Source organism: Athene cunicularia (assembly GCF_003259725.1).
Source record: "Athene cunicularia isolate RWA chromosome 20 unlocalized genomic scaffold, athCun1 chr20_part1, whole genome shotgun sequence".
Lineage (NCBI taxonomy): Eukaryota > Metazoa > Chordata > Aves > Strigiformes > Strigidae > Athene > Athene cunicularia.
The window spans coordinates 9026466-9045013 of record NW_020799125.1 but is presented as its reverse complement, the minus strand read 5'-3'; the positions used below and the strand labels follow the sequence as shown (position 1 = coordinate 9045013).

General features: G+C 41.1%; 1 protein-coding gene across 2 annotated transcripts in view; it reads left to right on the top strand.

The window, feature by feature from the left end:
* The first annotated feature begins 18280 nt into the window (after nucleotides 1-18280).
* Nucleotides 18281-18548, top strand: part of EYA2 (EYA transcriptional coactivator and phosphatase 2) — a 101273-nt gene continuing 101005 nt past the window's right edge. The window contains exon 1 of one of the 2 annotated variants that reach the window (XM_026862140.1): nucleotides 18281-18389. The gene's annotated coding sequence lies outside the window, so the exon portion shown is untranslated. The remainder of the gene's footprint in view (nucleotides 18390-18548) is intronic. The other variant, XM_026862142.1, reaches the window with a different exon arrangement.

The window sequence follows — 18548 nt, the reverse complement described above, 5'->3', positions numbered from 1 at the left end:
TGAGGATCCAGTGGATGAAGCAGTATAGGATAATGCAATTATGAGTTAACTGAATCAAGCATAGGAAAGAAAAAAAAAGGCTGCATTAAAGTTACAACATTAATTCTTGACCATCCTAGTTTTTGAGTGCTTCAAGTAATGATTTCAACATATTTTGTGAAATGTAATATAAACAAGCTTTGTCCATACCTTAATGATTTCAATGGAAGTGCATGTAGGTATTACTAGACAGTTTATAGTACCCCTGACACTTCTCTTAAGTTACATTATTATTGCACATGACAGAAGGTAGAGATACATGTGAAATACAACCAGGCATTCATTTCTTCTATCAACTGTGGCCTTGGGGAATACCTGGAACCTCAGCTCTGCTTCAGAGTTCCTGTTGAGCAGCTTTCCAGCTCTTTGCATCTTCCCTGATAAACACACTCATAGAAAATGCCAGTAGGAAAACTTGATCTGATGTGAAACTAATCTGGTTTCACATTCTGTCATAGCCTCCAAACCAAGTACCTCCCTCCTGAGAGATTTGTGTACCTGTGACCCATTCTTGTGTTGTCCTGAAAACTGAGCAAAGACAGGAACATATGGTTGAGACACACAAATGAGTTGATTATGGCAGTTTAAGCTAAGCTTAGCCCCTGGATCTGGACCTCGTTGTACTCTGTAGCTGAGTGATAACCAGAGTAAACACTCTCTCACACATAAAAACTGGGAAACATTTTTGCAAGGTCCTGGGAAATGAAATATCAGAGCTGTAAATTGAGTCTTCCCAGATCCTCCCCAATATGGAGTTAACATCCCCAAAGTGCAGTCAAAACCGTGTCTGCACAAAGACTGTCAAACTGTGATTTGGGATGTGGGCCTCCAGACAGACCCCATAAGCTGTTGAAATGGCCCTGACTTTTGCTATGGTCGTGCAAAAATTAAGTCACAACTGCAGAAATTTCATTCTCACTCATTCTTCCTGCTCCATGTATCCATGAAGATGGCCTTTGACACCTGCACAGCCCCTTTCACACGAACAGCTCAGCAGGTAATGGAGATGGTGACCAAAGTTATAATTTGCTGATGAGCACAAGGCAGCACTGGCAAATAATGTTCTTGTAATTCATTCCTGGCTCTGGTAGGAAAAGCATCTTGCTGGTGCAATGTCCCTTCTCCTGCCATCCCATGGTACACACCGCAGGGACTGTAGTGTGCTTTCACATATGGAGCAGCTCAGCCTGGGCCAGGATGAAGCACTTTGATGGGGGAGAGGAATTTTTAACTTCATTTACTGTGGGATGTGCAAATGAGAACCCATCAGTGCTGCAGTGGAGGCAAAAGTAGTTTGGCTCTGAAGAGCATCTTTGTAAAAAGACCATTATGGAATATTTACTGCTTCTCACTTTGATTTCCATATAAAAATATATGTATATTACAAGTAAATATTGTTTAATAAGAGTTACATTACCAAGATCAAAGTCTGTTTTCTGTGTGAGAGTTCTTTCAGTCCTACACCATCATCACGCATTATTCTGTAGGTCAAATTAGAATCTCAGCAATATTCATGGTAGCCCACTGCCTTAATGAGTTTAAACAGGTGATTTTAGTGAATTTGAATTTGTATAACTGAATCCTTACTTTCCTGATTCTCCATTGTTTTGGTTCTTCCAAGCTAACAGAAGTAAAAATCAGTAAAAACTTTTTTTTGGCACTAGAGGCAGTGGATCTGACTGAATAGAGAAAAACAGCAGATCAACTGAAACAGTTCCATTAGTACATGGTCTTTTTGAATGTTGAACTTCACTTTAAGCCAAAGAACACGCTAAAGAAAATAAAGCTTGAATATATTGTTCCCACATTTGCAAACCACTAACATAAGAATATTTTTGAGCATCCTAAATATTCACCATTTTTGGCCATAATGTTATCTCAGTCACCATCTTCAATGCCAAGTTTATTTTTAAAGAGCAGTCTAGTTCCTGCTCCTTCAGGTTTATGCAGACAGCTGTTTTGTTTTGCTCTTCCCATGCTATGAAAAATCTGTCATTCAGTATTTCATTCTAGCACCTAACTGGCTCTCTTGAGACAACAGAGGAGCCTCCAACAAATATGAACCCATCAAGATCCCCAAGCAGGATAAAAAACCCCAAAGTGAAGGCTAAAGCAAAACAGCAGGTCAGGAAGCTCAAAGGCTTGTAGTGTTGATTTCTTTGGCACAAAAACCACTGGGTTAGTCCAGTCCATACTCTGATTTAAATGGAATTATCCTGAGGTAAAAATAAAGGAATGCAGTGGTGAATCAGGCTCATTGTCTAGATTTAGTACAAAGCTGAGATGAAGGCACCAGGCTATGTGTGATGCAAGGTGTAAATGAACAACACGCGTGAGCAAGGCTTGATCTGTTCCTTATGGCACTTGCTAAATTGTATGTCAGGTATTTGTCTGTGCAGCTCCTTAGGCCACGCAAGACTCATATGTTTTGTAATAAAAAGATTTGGCTGCTACATCAAGATCTTAAAAAAACATTGGAGCCAAATGGTACAATCAGACTCCACCAGTTCTCTGTCAAATTTTGGAAGAAGCCACTTTTAATTGTTTAAGGCTGCAGGCTTGTGTTTGTCAATATGTATTTGGGAGCAATTTGCTGTCCTTGCTTCTAGTTCTTTCATGTGGCTGCTCAACAACTGCATTTGATTTTTTCACCCCTTATGAAGGTTTAAAGGCTCCTGCTGCTGATCCTTCTCCTTGTCATCCAAAAGCAATAGCTGTTCCCTGCCCTGAATAACCTGCAGAAAGCAGGGGTCTGGCTGGCCAGCTGCACAGATTGCAGAGTTTCACGTGCGGATAGACTGTAGGGAGAAACCAGGCTGGGGAAGAATAGAAGATCAGTAACTCATCAGTCCTTTAACATGACTTTCAGCAAACACTGCTCTACTGTGCTTTAGATCCCTCAGAAAAACTGATGGCAGGTGACTTGGCCTGACTTCAGGCTGTTTTAAATACTGCACTATGTGTCAGGTATCAGCATGAGCAAGCAGCTCATCAGACCTTCTGGGTGTCCTGAAACGGGATGGTTGCACACTCATGGTAACAAGAGCTGTCAATTAGACTCGCATTTTTGTGCATTGCTGTGCACATTAAGCCTTTTTTAAAGGGGGCCCATAGGACAGAGAGAGATAACCAGAGAAGCGCCCACTGGAATACGCGGAGCCTTTGCCCAAGTGTTGCAGTGTTTGACATTCTCTTTAAAGCAACAGCCCTAATGACATGTTACTAGATAATGAGATAAGACTTCATATGAAATATATGAAGTATATTGAAAATCGTGGTTATGAGGACAATTTAAACTCTTAAAAGCTCAAAGAGCACATCATGTTTGTTTCAAGCATCAACAGGCCTTTTCTTATACCAGTGAGGGAATCTCCTTGAGCTGGTGCTGTGGGATTAGCACGGCTGTCAGGTTTGCAGGGACTATGACCTGGGTGTACACAAGACTCCCAGAGAGGCAAGTGACACTTCTTGAAGCAGCTTCCTGCCTTTACAGGATACTCCTGGATATTTTCATATCTCACTACAATCTGGCTGAATTTTAAACAGAAATTTAGCTTAGAAGGGGCTTCTCACTGTGTTTCACAATACCTGGCACTGGCTGCTCCAACAGTGAGCACAAACGCCCTAAGAAAAACACTAGTTCAGCCATAATTTCCTGTCTTTCTGTTTCTGCTTTTCGGGGTTATGCATACCATTACCTAGAGCTTAGCAGTGTTGTGAAAGACACTAACCAAGTGTAATGACTTGGTACACACACACACACACACACACACACACACACACACACACACGAAGTTTTTCCAGCTATTTTATAGGCACCAGAAGGAAAAACAGTTTGCCCAGACAGCAGCAGTGTGAGCTCTCTTTGGATTTGCACTGTCAAATGCAGAAGGCATTTGCTGGGCAGCTCTCAAAGTGTGTATGCCACAAGATTTAATCAAGGAAACTCAAGTTCATGCCCTATTTTGCAAGAGGTATATTCCCCAAAAGGGCTGGGCACACCTCTGGAGAAAACTCATCACTGATGTGGAACAAAACTGAGAGGGCAAATGCTTTAATGTTGGAAGCATCCCCACACTGCTCTTGCACTGTCTGGTGACCACTGACCCACGGAGCTGAGACCACAGCTTGTGCTTGGGCATTTGCAAACTGTGGGGCACTGCAGTGAGGCACTGGAGCTGCTTTCAGCATCGCGTGCCTGGCAGCAGCCCATGCAAAGCCCCTTGGTTGGTCTTCTAAAAACCCAAGAAAGTCCCTCAAAGTTGTCAAAAGTTGTACTAAGTATTCTTAGGGTTTTTATTCTTTTGTTAGACAGATAACTTTGATTTGGAAATGTCTGTTTAACTAGGAGAGAGACTAATCTTGGAAAACCAGTCTGTTCCATGAATTACACTAGAGTTATACCAGCCCAACTAGAAAAACAATCAAGGCAGAGAAAAGAGACAGATTCTGTTATCTTTGCTCATCTAAACTAGCACTTCTGTAAAAATAACCCCATGGAAGCTGACAGCTATTGAATGAGAAAAACATCAGCACTAAAATAATATTCACATAGCATGAGAATCCCTCTTTTTGTAATAACAAAAAATTAATGTCAAGGGTGATGATGATCAACACCAATTAGGAGCAAAGTATGCTTCTTTTTAAAGGGAAAACATCTGCTCTGTTTTGGTTTTTTCTGAACACTGTGAAAATAGTTGGTTTTGCCTCAGGAGGCAGAAAAGGTTTCACTCCTCTAGTAATGCCTTCATTTTTCTTCTGACCCCTTGGATCATTTAATTGGGCTCCTTTTAAAGCCAGTATGTAGGTAAACTGCATGCATAATTAGCCAGCTGGGTCCCCTGCCAAGACTGTGTCATTTAGTATCTGTGAGTGCCAGCAGGGTCAGGCATGACACATGGTGCCGTTCTGAAAAGCAAACAACCTTAAGGTCTTGTCCATAAAACATGGAACACATTCAGGGCTGTATCGGGCTCTTTCAGCAGTTTCTCATGCATGACCAGAGGTGTGGATTTTATGTGCAACTCATAAAGAAAACTCTCCAATTTGCACGCCACAAGCACTAGCAGGTGATGTCTCAGGGTAGCCCAGGAGGTGAAAAAACTTTGGCAAAGACATCAAACTGTGCCTGCATGTAAAGAATACCATCTAGTGCTGGCATCAGTTGCCACGTGATAGTTTAAGGAGCTAAGCAGCAATTTTGAAACATGGTTGGGAATCACTGCTTCATATCCCAGCAGGACTAGCTCAGCCCCTTCAGGAAGTGAAATTTTAGGAACCTACTTGCAAGTGCATTTCTATTTGCATGTCTCCAGCAGGGTCACCCTGCAGTTTCAGTGCAAATGCGGTGCTTTGCACGGTCACCAGAGAGTTAATGGCACCCTGGCTGTGCGGTCGCTGGCACAAAATCTGGGTGGATTTTGCAGAAGGGTGTGTGTAAACGAGCTCCAGGCATCTCTGCAGCCACTTAAAAAGCACTTGTAGTAACAGAGCTGCATTACGTTGTGTTTCTGCTTTTGCTGGAAGATATCAGTAACGATAGGGTCTGCATCAACAAGACGCACTGAGATTTATCCAGAACTGATGAACAGAGCGACTGTTTCCTGACCACAGTAATTTAATCTTTATTATACCATTGCTTCCATCAAGTCACTCTTACCTGAAATACCTGCCTTGCCTTCAATTGATTTCCTTCCAAAATCCAGATAAGACTCATATACAGGATAAAGCATTACCTGCCTGCACACAGCGATGAGCCATCAGATATCATCTCCTTCAGGAGGCTCCTGTTTCCATCAGTCACCTTTGCTCTTCCCCTGGATCAGCTGTGACTCTGCCACTGACGAGTCATCCATTCATTTGAGGGTATATTGCGAAGTCCATTGTCGTAAAATAAATACTTATTTTGATGAGGAGGACTTTCACACTTCATGTGGGAAAGAGAACATGGAAAGCACTCACAAAAGCAGTGATTAAGGTATATAGTGACATTCATACCCTGGTCATGACGGACCCAAAGCCAAGACCCAGCCATGGATCCCAGCAGATCTGTACTCATCAAGCACTCACATCAGACTTCCTCACTGCTTCACAACCAGCTCTGTAAAACACACACCAAACACCTGGGCATTTTCAAAAGACACATAGGCAAAGGATGAGCAGGGAATGTTTGAAGGGTATCAGTATCCCAGGATGCCCACACAGCTTCTTACCGCTGACATTTCTTTATTGTGGACACCTCATAGGCCACTGCTTTTATTTCCCAAGGTATGGGCAAACTTGCCAGTTCAAAATATAAAGTTTTGCCAGATCTGCAAAACCAAGATCTGTTACTTCTTTGTATTTCTTAGTATTTGAACCTTTTGGAGTCTCACTTCTAAGCTTTTCTCCACAAGAAGGAAAGCTAGTAGTGTGCTTACTTATGTAAGGTATGTGGAAATGCTGACAAATTCATCAATTCCAGAAGCTGGAGATTTAAACACCCGGTATTGTGAGATTCTCAACAGTCGTAACACTTTAATGTTTTGAATGATGGAGTTTCCACCACTTCCACTAGAGACTACTCCTCAACAGACCCCCTGTATGCTCATGTTGCTGTTACTCAGCAGTCTTGTATTTTCACTACAAAACTATTCCTTTCATATCATTTTTGACATCCCATACAGAGGAAAGCCGAAGTATGGAGGTTTCTCAATTCTCCATAACACTTAGGGATATGAGATTAATACATTTATGTGGTCCATTTAAGGTTATCACATGATTTTCTTCAGGAAATGAAAGGGGCCAGAGCTTTTACACATTTTAAAGCATATAGCAAAAATAATTATTTAAAAAAAAAAACAAAAAAACCCAACCCTCTCCAGTCTTCTTCTTTAACAAAGAAGATATTGTTTGGAAGATAGAAAATAAATTAATTTTCTACTATAACCTCATTAAAATTGGATTTAAGTTCCAACCCAAAAGAATTTTAGACGAACATTAGTCTCTTGCCCTTAAATCTCAATCTATTGAAGCTGGTCTATTTATTAATTTCCCTGCCAGAAAGCATATTTTGACTGGCCTGTGAGCTCAGCAGACAGTCTCTCCCCAGAAGCTCACACATGAGGGCCATTTCCTTATTCATTTCTTCTCAGCAAAGAGGGTGTTTCCAACCATATCATTTTTAATCAAAGCACTCTTGACTCAGACGCAATTGTTCACGTTGACGGACAGATGGGGATTTGATCCCGACCCAAGAAAACAAAAAAGCAGAAAGGGCAGCACCTCTCTTATCTGCAATGAATGAACAAGATTAGCCATAACCTGTTTTCTTCTCACCATACAACAAATCCAGTGTGTGCTCTTAGCACAGCCGTCGATTCTCATCTTGTAATTTTTAATACAAGACATATACAGCCTGAGGGAACAAATTACTCTTCTGTATTCAACACGCTTCAGTGCCTTCAGAGGACTGTGCTTGAGAAACACAGTTACTTTGCTTGGCAGAAAAAGCCTTTGAAAACAAAAGAGAGAGCTCTCTGCGTTTAAAGTCAAGTTCATCCCAAAAGCAACAAAAGAAAGAAGTTTGGGAAGTTAGACATGCTTTGGTGGAAAATTATCAAGACACAAGTTTACTTTCTAAGTAGCCCTGTGCATCAAATTGTTTTTCTGTGCAATCCCAAAGCCTGATTGTCTTTAAAAAAAACCAAAAAACAAACAACAAAACAACAACACAGCAGTTTGAAATCGGCAGGATTCTGTATCCCAACTTTCCAGCTGGGAACCTGGAGATGAGCAGAGAGGATGGGGAAGCCCTTCTCTCCTTCTCTTCCCTCTGCCCCCTTCCGTCTGTCTGCTGTTAAAATCTCAGCTCTTCAGGACAGACATTATTTTCTCATGTGAAAGTGCAGGAAAATGAGATCTCAAATGCTACTGAAGTAAAAATACCAATGAGAGATGAAAAACGTAGGGGTCTCTATAAATAAAACAGAGTGGGCTCTCTGTCTGATACCCTTCTGCAGCTGTGCCAACCGCCAACCACTAAATCATAACAGTGTAGGCCTCCACACTCAAAGTGGTGATATTAATGTAAGAATCATGAGATTTTAAAAGTTACAAAGTTTGAGAGATCTTATTTGTTTCTTTAAGCATGAGTGGGTTTTGAGCCTATGAAAGCAATAAAAACTAAAAACTTACTCTATCACCAAAAAAAAAAAAAAAAAGAGATTTGTGTGTAATTGCCTGTCTTCAGAAACAAAAACGCACAAACAGCAAATGTATTTTTACTGAGATAGGAAACAGGAGTCTTTTTTATATTGAATATTTGACAAATCACATTTAGTTTCCTTCTCCCCATGCTTTGCTACATTAAGGTTTCTCCAGGACTGCAAATGTCAAATACAGAAATTTCTGTTTCTCTGACTGCAGTACTTCACACTAACCAATCTACAGTACTACATTTTTTGTATAAGTATTCTTCATAAGAACCTTTTTCGAGAAAAATCCAATTACAAAGACTGACATTTTTCTGTTTTCCAGAAATGTTTTCAAATATGATATAATTCTATTTCCATTTTAAATGGTCCAAATGAAAATATCAAAATATTGCTGCTTTATACTGCATCCTTTCAGAACATCATTCCAGGATTTGGCAACTGAACACTTTTGTTTTCCACCTCTGCTGGCAAGACAGAAGGCTTTCCAATTTCTTAACTTTCTCCCTCTCTACAAAAAGCAATATGACTTGTAAGGAGCATGAAAAGAGAAAGCAAATATATTTAAAAAGTGGTATTACTTTGCCTAGGGGATGTAAATGGTGTTTATTTGCCCCCTTTCTCTCTTGAAAAGATTTAATTAGAGTGCCATTTTCAGATACGGATTCTTCTTTTCTCTTTTTTTATATGGAATTGAGATTTTCCTATGCATTTAAATCCAACATTCAAGTCCAGACTACAGTCCTAGTTTCTCTTAAAAATGTAACCTAGGTCTAGATGCCTCTCTTCCTAAACAGTTACACAGGTCTGGGAACAATGCAGGCTGTATTTTCCAGTTTACAAGTAATAAAGTGTAACTTCCAGGAAGGAAATCTGGGATAAAGTATCCTGTCATCTTTCCATACAGTGGCTGGTATATTTGTTTGCCGAACAAATTATGCAAAAATATAGACAGATATTAAATGTAATTTTAGTGTACATAAAATCACGTGGGCAGTGACCACACTTTTGTTTGTTAGTTTGTGGGCATACTTCTCTAAGTGAAATGTTCTCCAATCTGTTCTGAAAACCTGAATTCACATAAACACAAATTCTATCAAGTATCTTCCTTACAAAAAATTGTAATAACACAAAGAAAAAACATATGCAGAAGTTTACACATACAGTGCCTATTAACACAGGCTCAAACAAACCTTGCAAAAATAGTATATGTGCTCCCTGCAGTGAATGTGATTTTGTCTAGTCTGTAACTAAATTCCCCTGATACTCCAGTTTTATGACAGTGTGATGTAGTGCTAAATCAGGCCCATACTGATGATCTAAATCAGAATAACCAGCATAAAAAAAAAAAAAAAAAAAGTGTTTGTGAAAGTTTCCCAGTTTCAGCACTTCCTGGCCGCCAAGAACATTTACTGAAAATCAATGGTCTGTCCAAAACCTAATGTGAGTAGGAATCGTAGTGCAGCTGTTCAGAATCTATACTGCTTCCTAGGCAAAGTTTCTAAGCCCTTTCAGTCCTTTAGAATAATAAAAATGATTAATGGTCTTGAACACTGTGAACCAAGTGTTTTGAAGTGTAACCTGCTACTTGTAATGCACTCAATATTTCTGATCTGCATTGTACTGGCATACGGGGCCTCTGGAAGTCAATGTTAAAACAGGCAACATTTGAAATGAATGAAGAGAGTCTTATGAAGGTTGACAGCAAAATAATTTTCTCCTAAACCATGACATTATTTTCCATCACTTTGTAAAGGCAAAAAAGAAGTGACTGTAAATATATATAAATCTAAATAATTTCCTATAAATATATATTCTAAGAGAGCAATGCAGATTCCACACAATATTTCATCAGCAAAATTAGCCACCTCATTCAGTGGAAGAGTTTGCTGTAAAGGGACCTCAACTTATCTTGGAGAAACATAAATGTGTTGGGTCTTCTCAGAGACTGCGTGCAACAGAAAGAGGCTCAAAAGCTTCATGGAATAACATCTTCCATTTAGGCCTTCCATATTCCTGCCCCTATTGGGTGCAGCCCCAGCCATAAGCACAACCTTAGATTGAATCTCTCTCACCTTTAGAGACAGTTTGATCTGTGTCAAGAGTTGGTAGATTCACCTCAATAACAAAATCCAGTGAGGCACAGTAAAACGCCGGTGACCAGCAGATACCAGGTACCTGTGGTATACAAATACATGCATGGGTCACTGTGGCTCCAGTTTACACCAAGCCTGATCCCCAGGCCCGCTCACACTGAACGTGAAGTTGCACAACCACTTTCTTCTGTAAAACTAGACTCAAGCCTAAGTTGTCAGTTGGCTCCCTGTTTATTCCAACTTGTTTGCTTATGCCCTGTACCAAACCCACAAACAGATAAATTTGGACCTCACCTGTTTTCAGGTATTATCAGGGCCCTGAATTTATCAAAAGGCCTTAACAGTCCTAAGCAGCCTCACCTGGGACCTCCAGCCCCTGTCCATGGCTCAGGAGCTCTATTTAAGTTGAGCCCAGGGAACCTACCTTCTGCTTGGGCTGGAGATGTTTATGTTCCTAGCCCTAATGCCTGGGTGAACCCTTGGTCCTGCGCTGTAGGCAGTTCATCTCTCATCTTCTCTTCACTCCCTCCTGCCGGTACCTGACTGGGCTCCCTGGATGGACCTGATGTCTGGGGCTCTCAATGGGCCCCGTTGCCAGCAGCCGTCACTGCCTTTGCTGGGGTCGTACTTGGTTCTTGGGTCACCTTCCCTTAGGAATCTACTGATGCTTCCTAAAAAACATAAACCTTAGGTGAAAAACTGTTGGGAGTGGAAAAACAGCAACAAAATACAATGGAACTGGAGAAAGCTTGACCAGTGGATTGGATCTCTGCTGCTTCAGCATCCCTGCTACCTGCGCTTCCCTGTCTGCTTGTTGGGTGTAATAGAAGCTCAGGAAAGCATTATAAGGAACACTCAGTTAATGTTTATAGAGAGGTAATGTGCTAAGTAATTTTATGAAACTTTTTACTCCAAATTTACAGGCCTTATATGCAATATTATTTGGGGGACAGCATATTGTATTCATTATATATTTCAAATGGCATAAACAAAGCAGTAGAATTACTCAAATTGCTGCAAGCCAGATGGAGATCTTATCATACCACCTCCCACAATTCAGAATAACTCCTTTTTGAATGCCCCAAGTTATTCTGCTTATAGTACTGCAGATTTACTCATCTCCTGGGTCAGTGCTGAACTGTGCCATGTAGAGCAAACGTTTGCCTGTCCCTTCTCTCTGCTAAGGAAGGACACAAAGTGCAGCTGCCTGCCCAAGCACTAGTTAGTGCACAGTAGTGGAAGCTGCATGTAGGCTTAAATAAAAACAAAGTAAAAATTAGATCATGAGAAGTCACATTTTTGGAGCATAAGGGAACATTTTAGTCTAATTATCTTGAGCACAGAAAGAAAAGGAAACATTTTACCAGAGTCAGTTTTTAAAAGAATTATCCTAGGTAAATTGATCTGTGGAGAATTGCTCCCCAAACTATAAATCATATTGATTTACTTGCTTTACACTTCTAAAGGGTGACCAGTGCGTTATCAGAAGGGTGCACAGAGCCCTCAGCCTCACAGACTGAGGATGTGGCTTATTCCTGCCTGTAATATGGACTAGCAAGATGCAAATGATCTTGTAATAAGCAGGGAATTACTGTATTCTTGACCAAAAAAAAGGGAATAGGCTATTTGCGATTTCCTAGACTAATTTTTTATTTGCGATTACCTGACTAGATCTGAGTTTCTTAAATTTCACTGTATTTGCATAGCGGTTAGGAAAAACATTTATTCTTTCAACTTGAGGTGTATCTTTACAGTTTGTAATCACTTGCATTCATTAAATGTACCATAAGTTGCAGTCTGGAAGCATATCTCCTATGGTACTTTCCAGTTCTTCAGCATATAACGTTCTGCCCTTTCATTAGTTTGTAAAACAAATTTAGAAGTCCAATGACTACTAATGATGGGAAAATAGAAAAATGCTCTTATGCTTCTATTGTATTCTCAGTTTGTTTTAAAATATTTAACTGTCATGTTTTGGAGCAATTTTTAAAATATTATGTTAAATGTTCTAATTAAAGTTTTGAGGCAGCCAGGTTGACTCATCTGAACAGAGCAATTAGTTTGGCAGAATTGACTCATGGTCATTCTACCTGACAGCATTCCCTTTTGTGGGAATGTAACTCTTACTGTGAAAATGTTGTACTAAGCAAACCTTAGTTCCGCTCGTAAATCAGTTCGATGAAAGGTTTGAAAGCCTGTTTCTATGGTGTAGTTAAATTACATTGAAAGTACAACTGAATTTGTCCCTAGTTTTTCCATCAAGTATAATGTGATTTAAAGAAAAGTTTGCTAAAGATAGAGTACAATTTAAAAAGCCAGATGATATTTATTGAGCGAAAGTAAATAGAATTTAGGTAAACATTCTCCAGGTTTAAAATAACACACTGAAGCATTTGTCTTTGATTATCAATTTTAATGTACATAATAATGAGACTTATTCCCACAGGGACGGGCACGCTAAAAAAAAGTTCCAGAGTGCTTGCATTCAGATTCCTAAAATCAAACTCTTTGCAGTCAAAATTTGATGTAAAGTTGGAAGAAGGATGGCTTTTGATTCATGTGTGAATGAATTTTCCAAATACTTGCCAATTCTACAGGATAAGTTAAATGGAAGATTTCTGGAAGATTAGTCAGCCACTGTACCAGCGGTGCTGCTGTCGCAGCAACAGCTGAGGGACTTTGATGCTCTTGCATCAAAATCTAACCAGGGCCTAATTTGGAGCCCACCCAAAATTCAGATTTTTTGGCTTACTATCAACTACCTGGAGACAGATGCAACATTATATGGGTCAGAAGCAACTTCACTGATGTCCCTGAATTACGTTTAGCCTCATGCACACTGCTCTAGTCATAACAAAACAGAGCCAAAAGTTGTAATTTATGAGTAGTTTTGCCAGGCCATGGAATTCATAAGTCTTCCCTGAGGAGGAAGCTGATATCTACAAAATGCTTCACCTGAAGTGTAAAAAAAAAAAAAAAAAAAAAAAAAAAAAAGCAAAAAAAAAAAGCGCTAATAGCCCATGAGAAAAAAATACCTTTCATTTTCCTTCACAGCCACATGAGTGGACAACATGTCTTCCTTTTGGACCACAAACAGACCCTATTCTCAAAAGGAATGTTCTTTTATGAAAAATTAATACAAGATTTCTTAATCTGACTTACAAGGCACATATTGATTAGAAATGAAAACTGTCCATTTCCCAGCTCTGCTCTAGTGTAAAAAAAACACAGTTGTGCACCTCCTCTCCAAATGACTCAGTGTCCAAATTCTTCCTAGTGATTTTTTATTATGGGTAATTGAAATAACATATCAAAGCTTAACTTCAAATTATTGCTCTACCTCTGTCTCAGGCCAGGTTTTCAAATCTCTCCTGCAGACCATCATTCCTTCCGCGAGCAGAGCCATGGCCATTTCCCACATTCAGAACAGGGTTCATAACTGCACGTGCTGAAGTGAGTCAGCAGGAAGCGTATATTTGTATATAATGCTCTATCCCAAGCTAAGAAAACAACACAACACAAGAATTTTGCTCTTTCATTATATTATTAAAAGAGCTCTTAAAGAAACTTGGGCAGAAAAAAGATCTAAATGGTCACAAAACTTACTTTCCATTTCAATACCTTTCCATGCACGTTGACTGTTGTGCAGTTGTGCTCATAGGTGAAATTGGTTTTATTCCTATTGTTAGAGATGGCTGTATGCAGTGAAGGGTGGCAACATCTTACCTTTCAACAAATCATAATATTTTTTCTCAATGGATATATTATTTGTGAAATTTTATTGTCTTCATCATACAAATCATTTTTCTGTTAAAGCGCGAGGAAACAGGAAGGATGGAGCAGAGGGACCTTTTGTTTCTACAGGAGAAATTCCAAGGAAAATAGTGGGAGGGTATTTTAAAAAAAAAGTAAAAAATTATGGTGGTTTTTTTTTTTATTTCAAGCCAGTAGTGGAAATTGATTAATGAAGCCCGTCTGTAGCCGGTACAAAGGGCCAAATCTTCAGTTAATACAAAATAGCAAGCTTCTACTTTTAAAAACCAGAAAGAGGAAGGGGACATAAAACTAAAAAACAAACAGGCATATTTGATCATTTAGTGGTGAAAAGATCATGCACTCCTCAGTTGCAGGGTTTTATTTTTGTGTATTGTGTCAACGATTGGAAACCATATGTTTTAAGACCAGCTTCAATAGTATCAGTAGCTACAGTCCTCCTCTCAGATTACTTTTTACTGCCTGCCTAATTTTGAGCTTTAATAGCTAACATGCATTTTGTTTATCAGTTACAAATGTTCTGAATTTTGATGAAGCAGGCTAAACAACACATACTGGTTTATCATCAGTACCAAAGACCCAACTAACAACTTGTTTAATATTGTGGCCTGCGACTTTGCAAACAACTATTTCTTAGAAATAAGAATAATCTTGAAATTGATGGCTCTGGTTCTGAATGCTGAATGTGAGAAGTGAGCACTGGGATCCTGACACAGCCCTTGTCATCCCTGGAAGAATCCATCCTACAAGGTGATGAGCCTTTTGGCATCAAAAGTGGAACCAAGTATAGCACCGTTAATTCCCCTCGGATGGCACTCCTGTTAAGTAGCCAGTCCTGTATTAAGTGCTTTATTGCACTGAGGTCAGCCTGGTGGCATTAATATTAAATATAAGTTTAAAGTCTTTCCAGAATCAGATCTTTAGTACCTTGCAGGATTGAGCACTAATACATGAAATAGCTCTTTTTAAAGTATTTCTGTTTAGCTGTGCAACAAAGAAATTTAAAATAGTCTCTAGCTTGTGTTATTTATCCTCTAATTACTTGAGGACAGAGTACCTCTCCTCTGTCTTTAAAGCACTGCATAAATTAATGATGTTCTAACAATAACAACAGCAGCAATTCTGGGCATTTACCAGAGAGGAAGCAACCATTAGCCTTGAGAATGAAATTTCACTGCAGTCCACAAAATAATGTGTTAGGAAATACTATGGTTGCCAACTTTCGCAATTTTGTTGAAAGTTTTCTAGAATGTGAGTGTTGGGGTGTTTTGGGTTTGGGTGTTGTTGTTGGGGTTTTTTTTCCCCACAAAGCCTGAGCTCTGGCATCATGTGAAAACATGAAAATGTGAGATTCTGTTTTAATTTTAGAAGACAAGCAAGTTAGTCAGCATTGTGGTTGCAAAGAGAAATTGAAAACATGAACCCAAGGGCCAGAGAACAATTAGTAAGAGCCCGAAATGCATTGCTTTTGAGATCTTACACTTTGTTGTAAGCAATTTCATGACAGCTGGGGTCTGACTTGGGGTGTTTCTATCCTTGGGGTTAACCATATTCAGTACCCCAATAAATCCTCTATACCCTGTTTGAGGGCTACTCACCTTGGTTTGTACCAGCGTGGCATCTTAATTTTCAGAGAGGATATTAAGTTAAATATTGGCTCATTTCTTGTTTTTAAAAAATTGAGTCAGTTTGTACTGATATGACTATGTGCAGTTTGACTATGAGTTGGACAGCAGAAACTGGAAAGGTTTCCTCAAGGGAAATACACTTTCCATAGTAACTAAACTTTGGGATTTAGCTCCTTGCCTCCTCAGAGGAGAGGCTGAGGTGTAGCTGTAGGCTTGCCTTCACTACAGGATAAGCTCTCTGGACCCCAGGCTCTGGTAGAAGGCGGCTCCCCACGTGCCCTAAGGATAGGGTATGGGCTGGCTGCTTGATCCCCTGACGTGCACAAAACAGGGGACCATTAGCTCCTCAACCTGTCCAAGATGCTGTCACCTATCCAGGTGATTGGAAACACTTCCATTTGGTGAATACGTGGAGCCTTCTGCACAGTTTCCCTTTATTCTTTAGGTTTATAGTACATGGGAATAAGCCCAGGGTAGCAAGTCAGGCACACTCCCTCCTAGACTTGGCTTGATCTGTGACAAAAGAAAAAATCCACCACTCAGAGAAATCCCTGGCATCATATGGCCAACATGACCCAGCTTGATGAAATGGATACTTTTATTGAGACAGCTACTAGGACTTGCTCCTACTCTCTCTTGTCTTGCAGCCTGGTACCCCACGCAGCTGTATGAACTCTGCACCCCAACCCAGAGTCTCACCTCTGGGACAGAAGCCGTTTTGTTCCCCTGCCTTTCTAAACTGTTCTTAAGATCTACAGGTATTTTGCAGGATACTAACAATGATGAAAATAGTTAAAATTCCTAATTGAAAAATTTCCTTTATCTTCCTCTATGCACTCTTTTCCCACTGTGCCCTTATCTACTTTTCTAAATATTGCATACAATGTTTTTAGTAAATAGAAAGGATATTCGTGTAGACAAATAATGTTTACCCACCAGCTCAAGAAAGGTGTTTCTGGCACCAATTCACAACTTACAAAAATTACTTATACTGAAAGGGACAAGGAGTGTCTTTTTGTGTGCAGGGTGCTGTACAAACAATGAGGTCCTGGTCTCTGACTGGCTTGCCATGGCGTTACCACAAACAATACTAATTCTTAAATAACTGCCTGGCTTTAAGCACTTAAGTAAATAATTGTATTGATTGTTGTAGGACTATTCACATGCATAAAACTAAGCATATATTCAAATATGTTGTGAAATCGGGGGTCGAGTGAATTTTGCATGCAAGGCATTTTTAGATGATTAGTATATATGAACTTACTTGTTAAGACCAGCTTCAAAAGAAGCTAATGTGGCAATCTGGTTTTGGGGCAGGGCAGTGGGGCAAAGGAAAAGATTTTTTTAAGATGGATCTAAAGGCTTTCTTGTACTTCAGAGACTCCTCACCAGAACCATGATTACAGGCAAGAAAGGCAGCAAGGAAGTCCTCCAAACCAGCGATCTTTCTGAGTTTAATGTGAGAGTAGTGTAAACTCAGAACTGCAGATAATCCATAGGGAAATCAGGGGGTTAGTGCTGAGAACTGATGGGGAATAACAACTGAAAGAGCTTTGGTTTTTCTAGGCCGGCGGGAGGTAGCTCATGCTCGGACGCCTGCCAGCTCCGAACTGATGCTGGGAGCTTTGTCTCCTTTGGACTGTAGGAACACACTTTGCAGTCGAACTGATCTGAGAGATTTTGATAGTAAAAACAGCTGTCTCGTTGCAATGATGTTTTTGTTCCATTGTCAAAATTTTGAGTTAAATCCATGAGTGGGCTGCAGCTTGTTCAAACCCTGAACTCAACACCCTTTGTGCTCCTTTGGCTCTTCCACTGCGGTTCATGGGATATCTCCTTCCTGAGGAAAGGGCTAGGTGTAATAAAAGCTGTTGGGGCGAGGGCTTGTAGGTCTCCTCCGATGCCTCCCCAGTGCTGGAGAGACAGAACTGGAGAGCAGCAGTCTGCCTCGGGCTGGTGAGACGGGGGAATAAAGAGGAAGAGCGGGTTGTGGAAACAAAACGTCCCAATGCCGCTGTGGCCGGGCCGCATCCCCAGCGAGCAGGTACGCCGGCGGGAAGGGGCAGCCGTCGTGCCCTGTGCGGGGATGAGGCCGGCACGGGCAAGGCGAAGCTGAGCGCACGGCGTGCGGCTTAAGGGGCGCGTGGAGGGTGCAGGCGGTGGGAGGCCCCAGCCCCATCTCCCCAGCATGAGCCCTCCGAAGGTGCCCGTTGCCCATCTCTTGGATGCGCGGGGAAGAGGATGACACACCTGACAGAGGCGGCCCTCGCGCATCGGGCAGGAGCAGGAGTCCCCCTCAGGGCGCACGTGCCCGAGACTCTGATTTTGTGCTGATGCGGGAGATGGGGCAGCACCTCGGTACGGCCACAGACCCAGCCTGGCTCCCCTGAGGAGACCAGAGCTGGAAGCAGGATCTCCCGGGGGGCTTTTGCCCTCTGGGGAGCTGCGAGCTGCTCTGTGCTTGTGAGCGCAGCGGGGTGGCTGCTGCGAGCGAAGGTATTTCTGCAGGTCTGCGGCACCTCCAGCTCTGTGGCGCAGCGCGCTAAGAAAAACAGATGTCCCCAAGAGCCGTGAAGTTGGTATTTAAAGATTGTCACTAGAGATCAGTAACACGAGGACTGGAGCGAGAATGTTTATTTTCACGGGAGCAGAGCCTACAGGTAAGGTGGTGCTCAAGTGTCCAAGTTACAAACCACGACTCCCCTTTAAAAACTTGCGCCTAAAACGGGCATGGACCGCTCGGCTGCGAGGACCGAGGGGCGCGTTAGGCGGGAGGTACCTGCCGCCTGCGCGGGGGGTGACGGCTTTCTGCCGGGCAC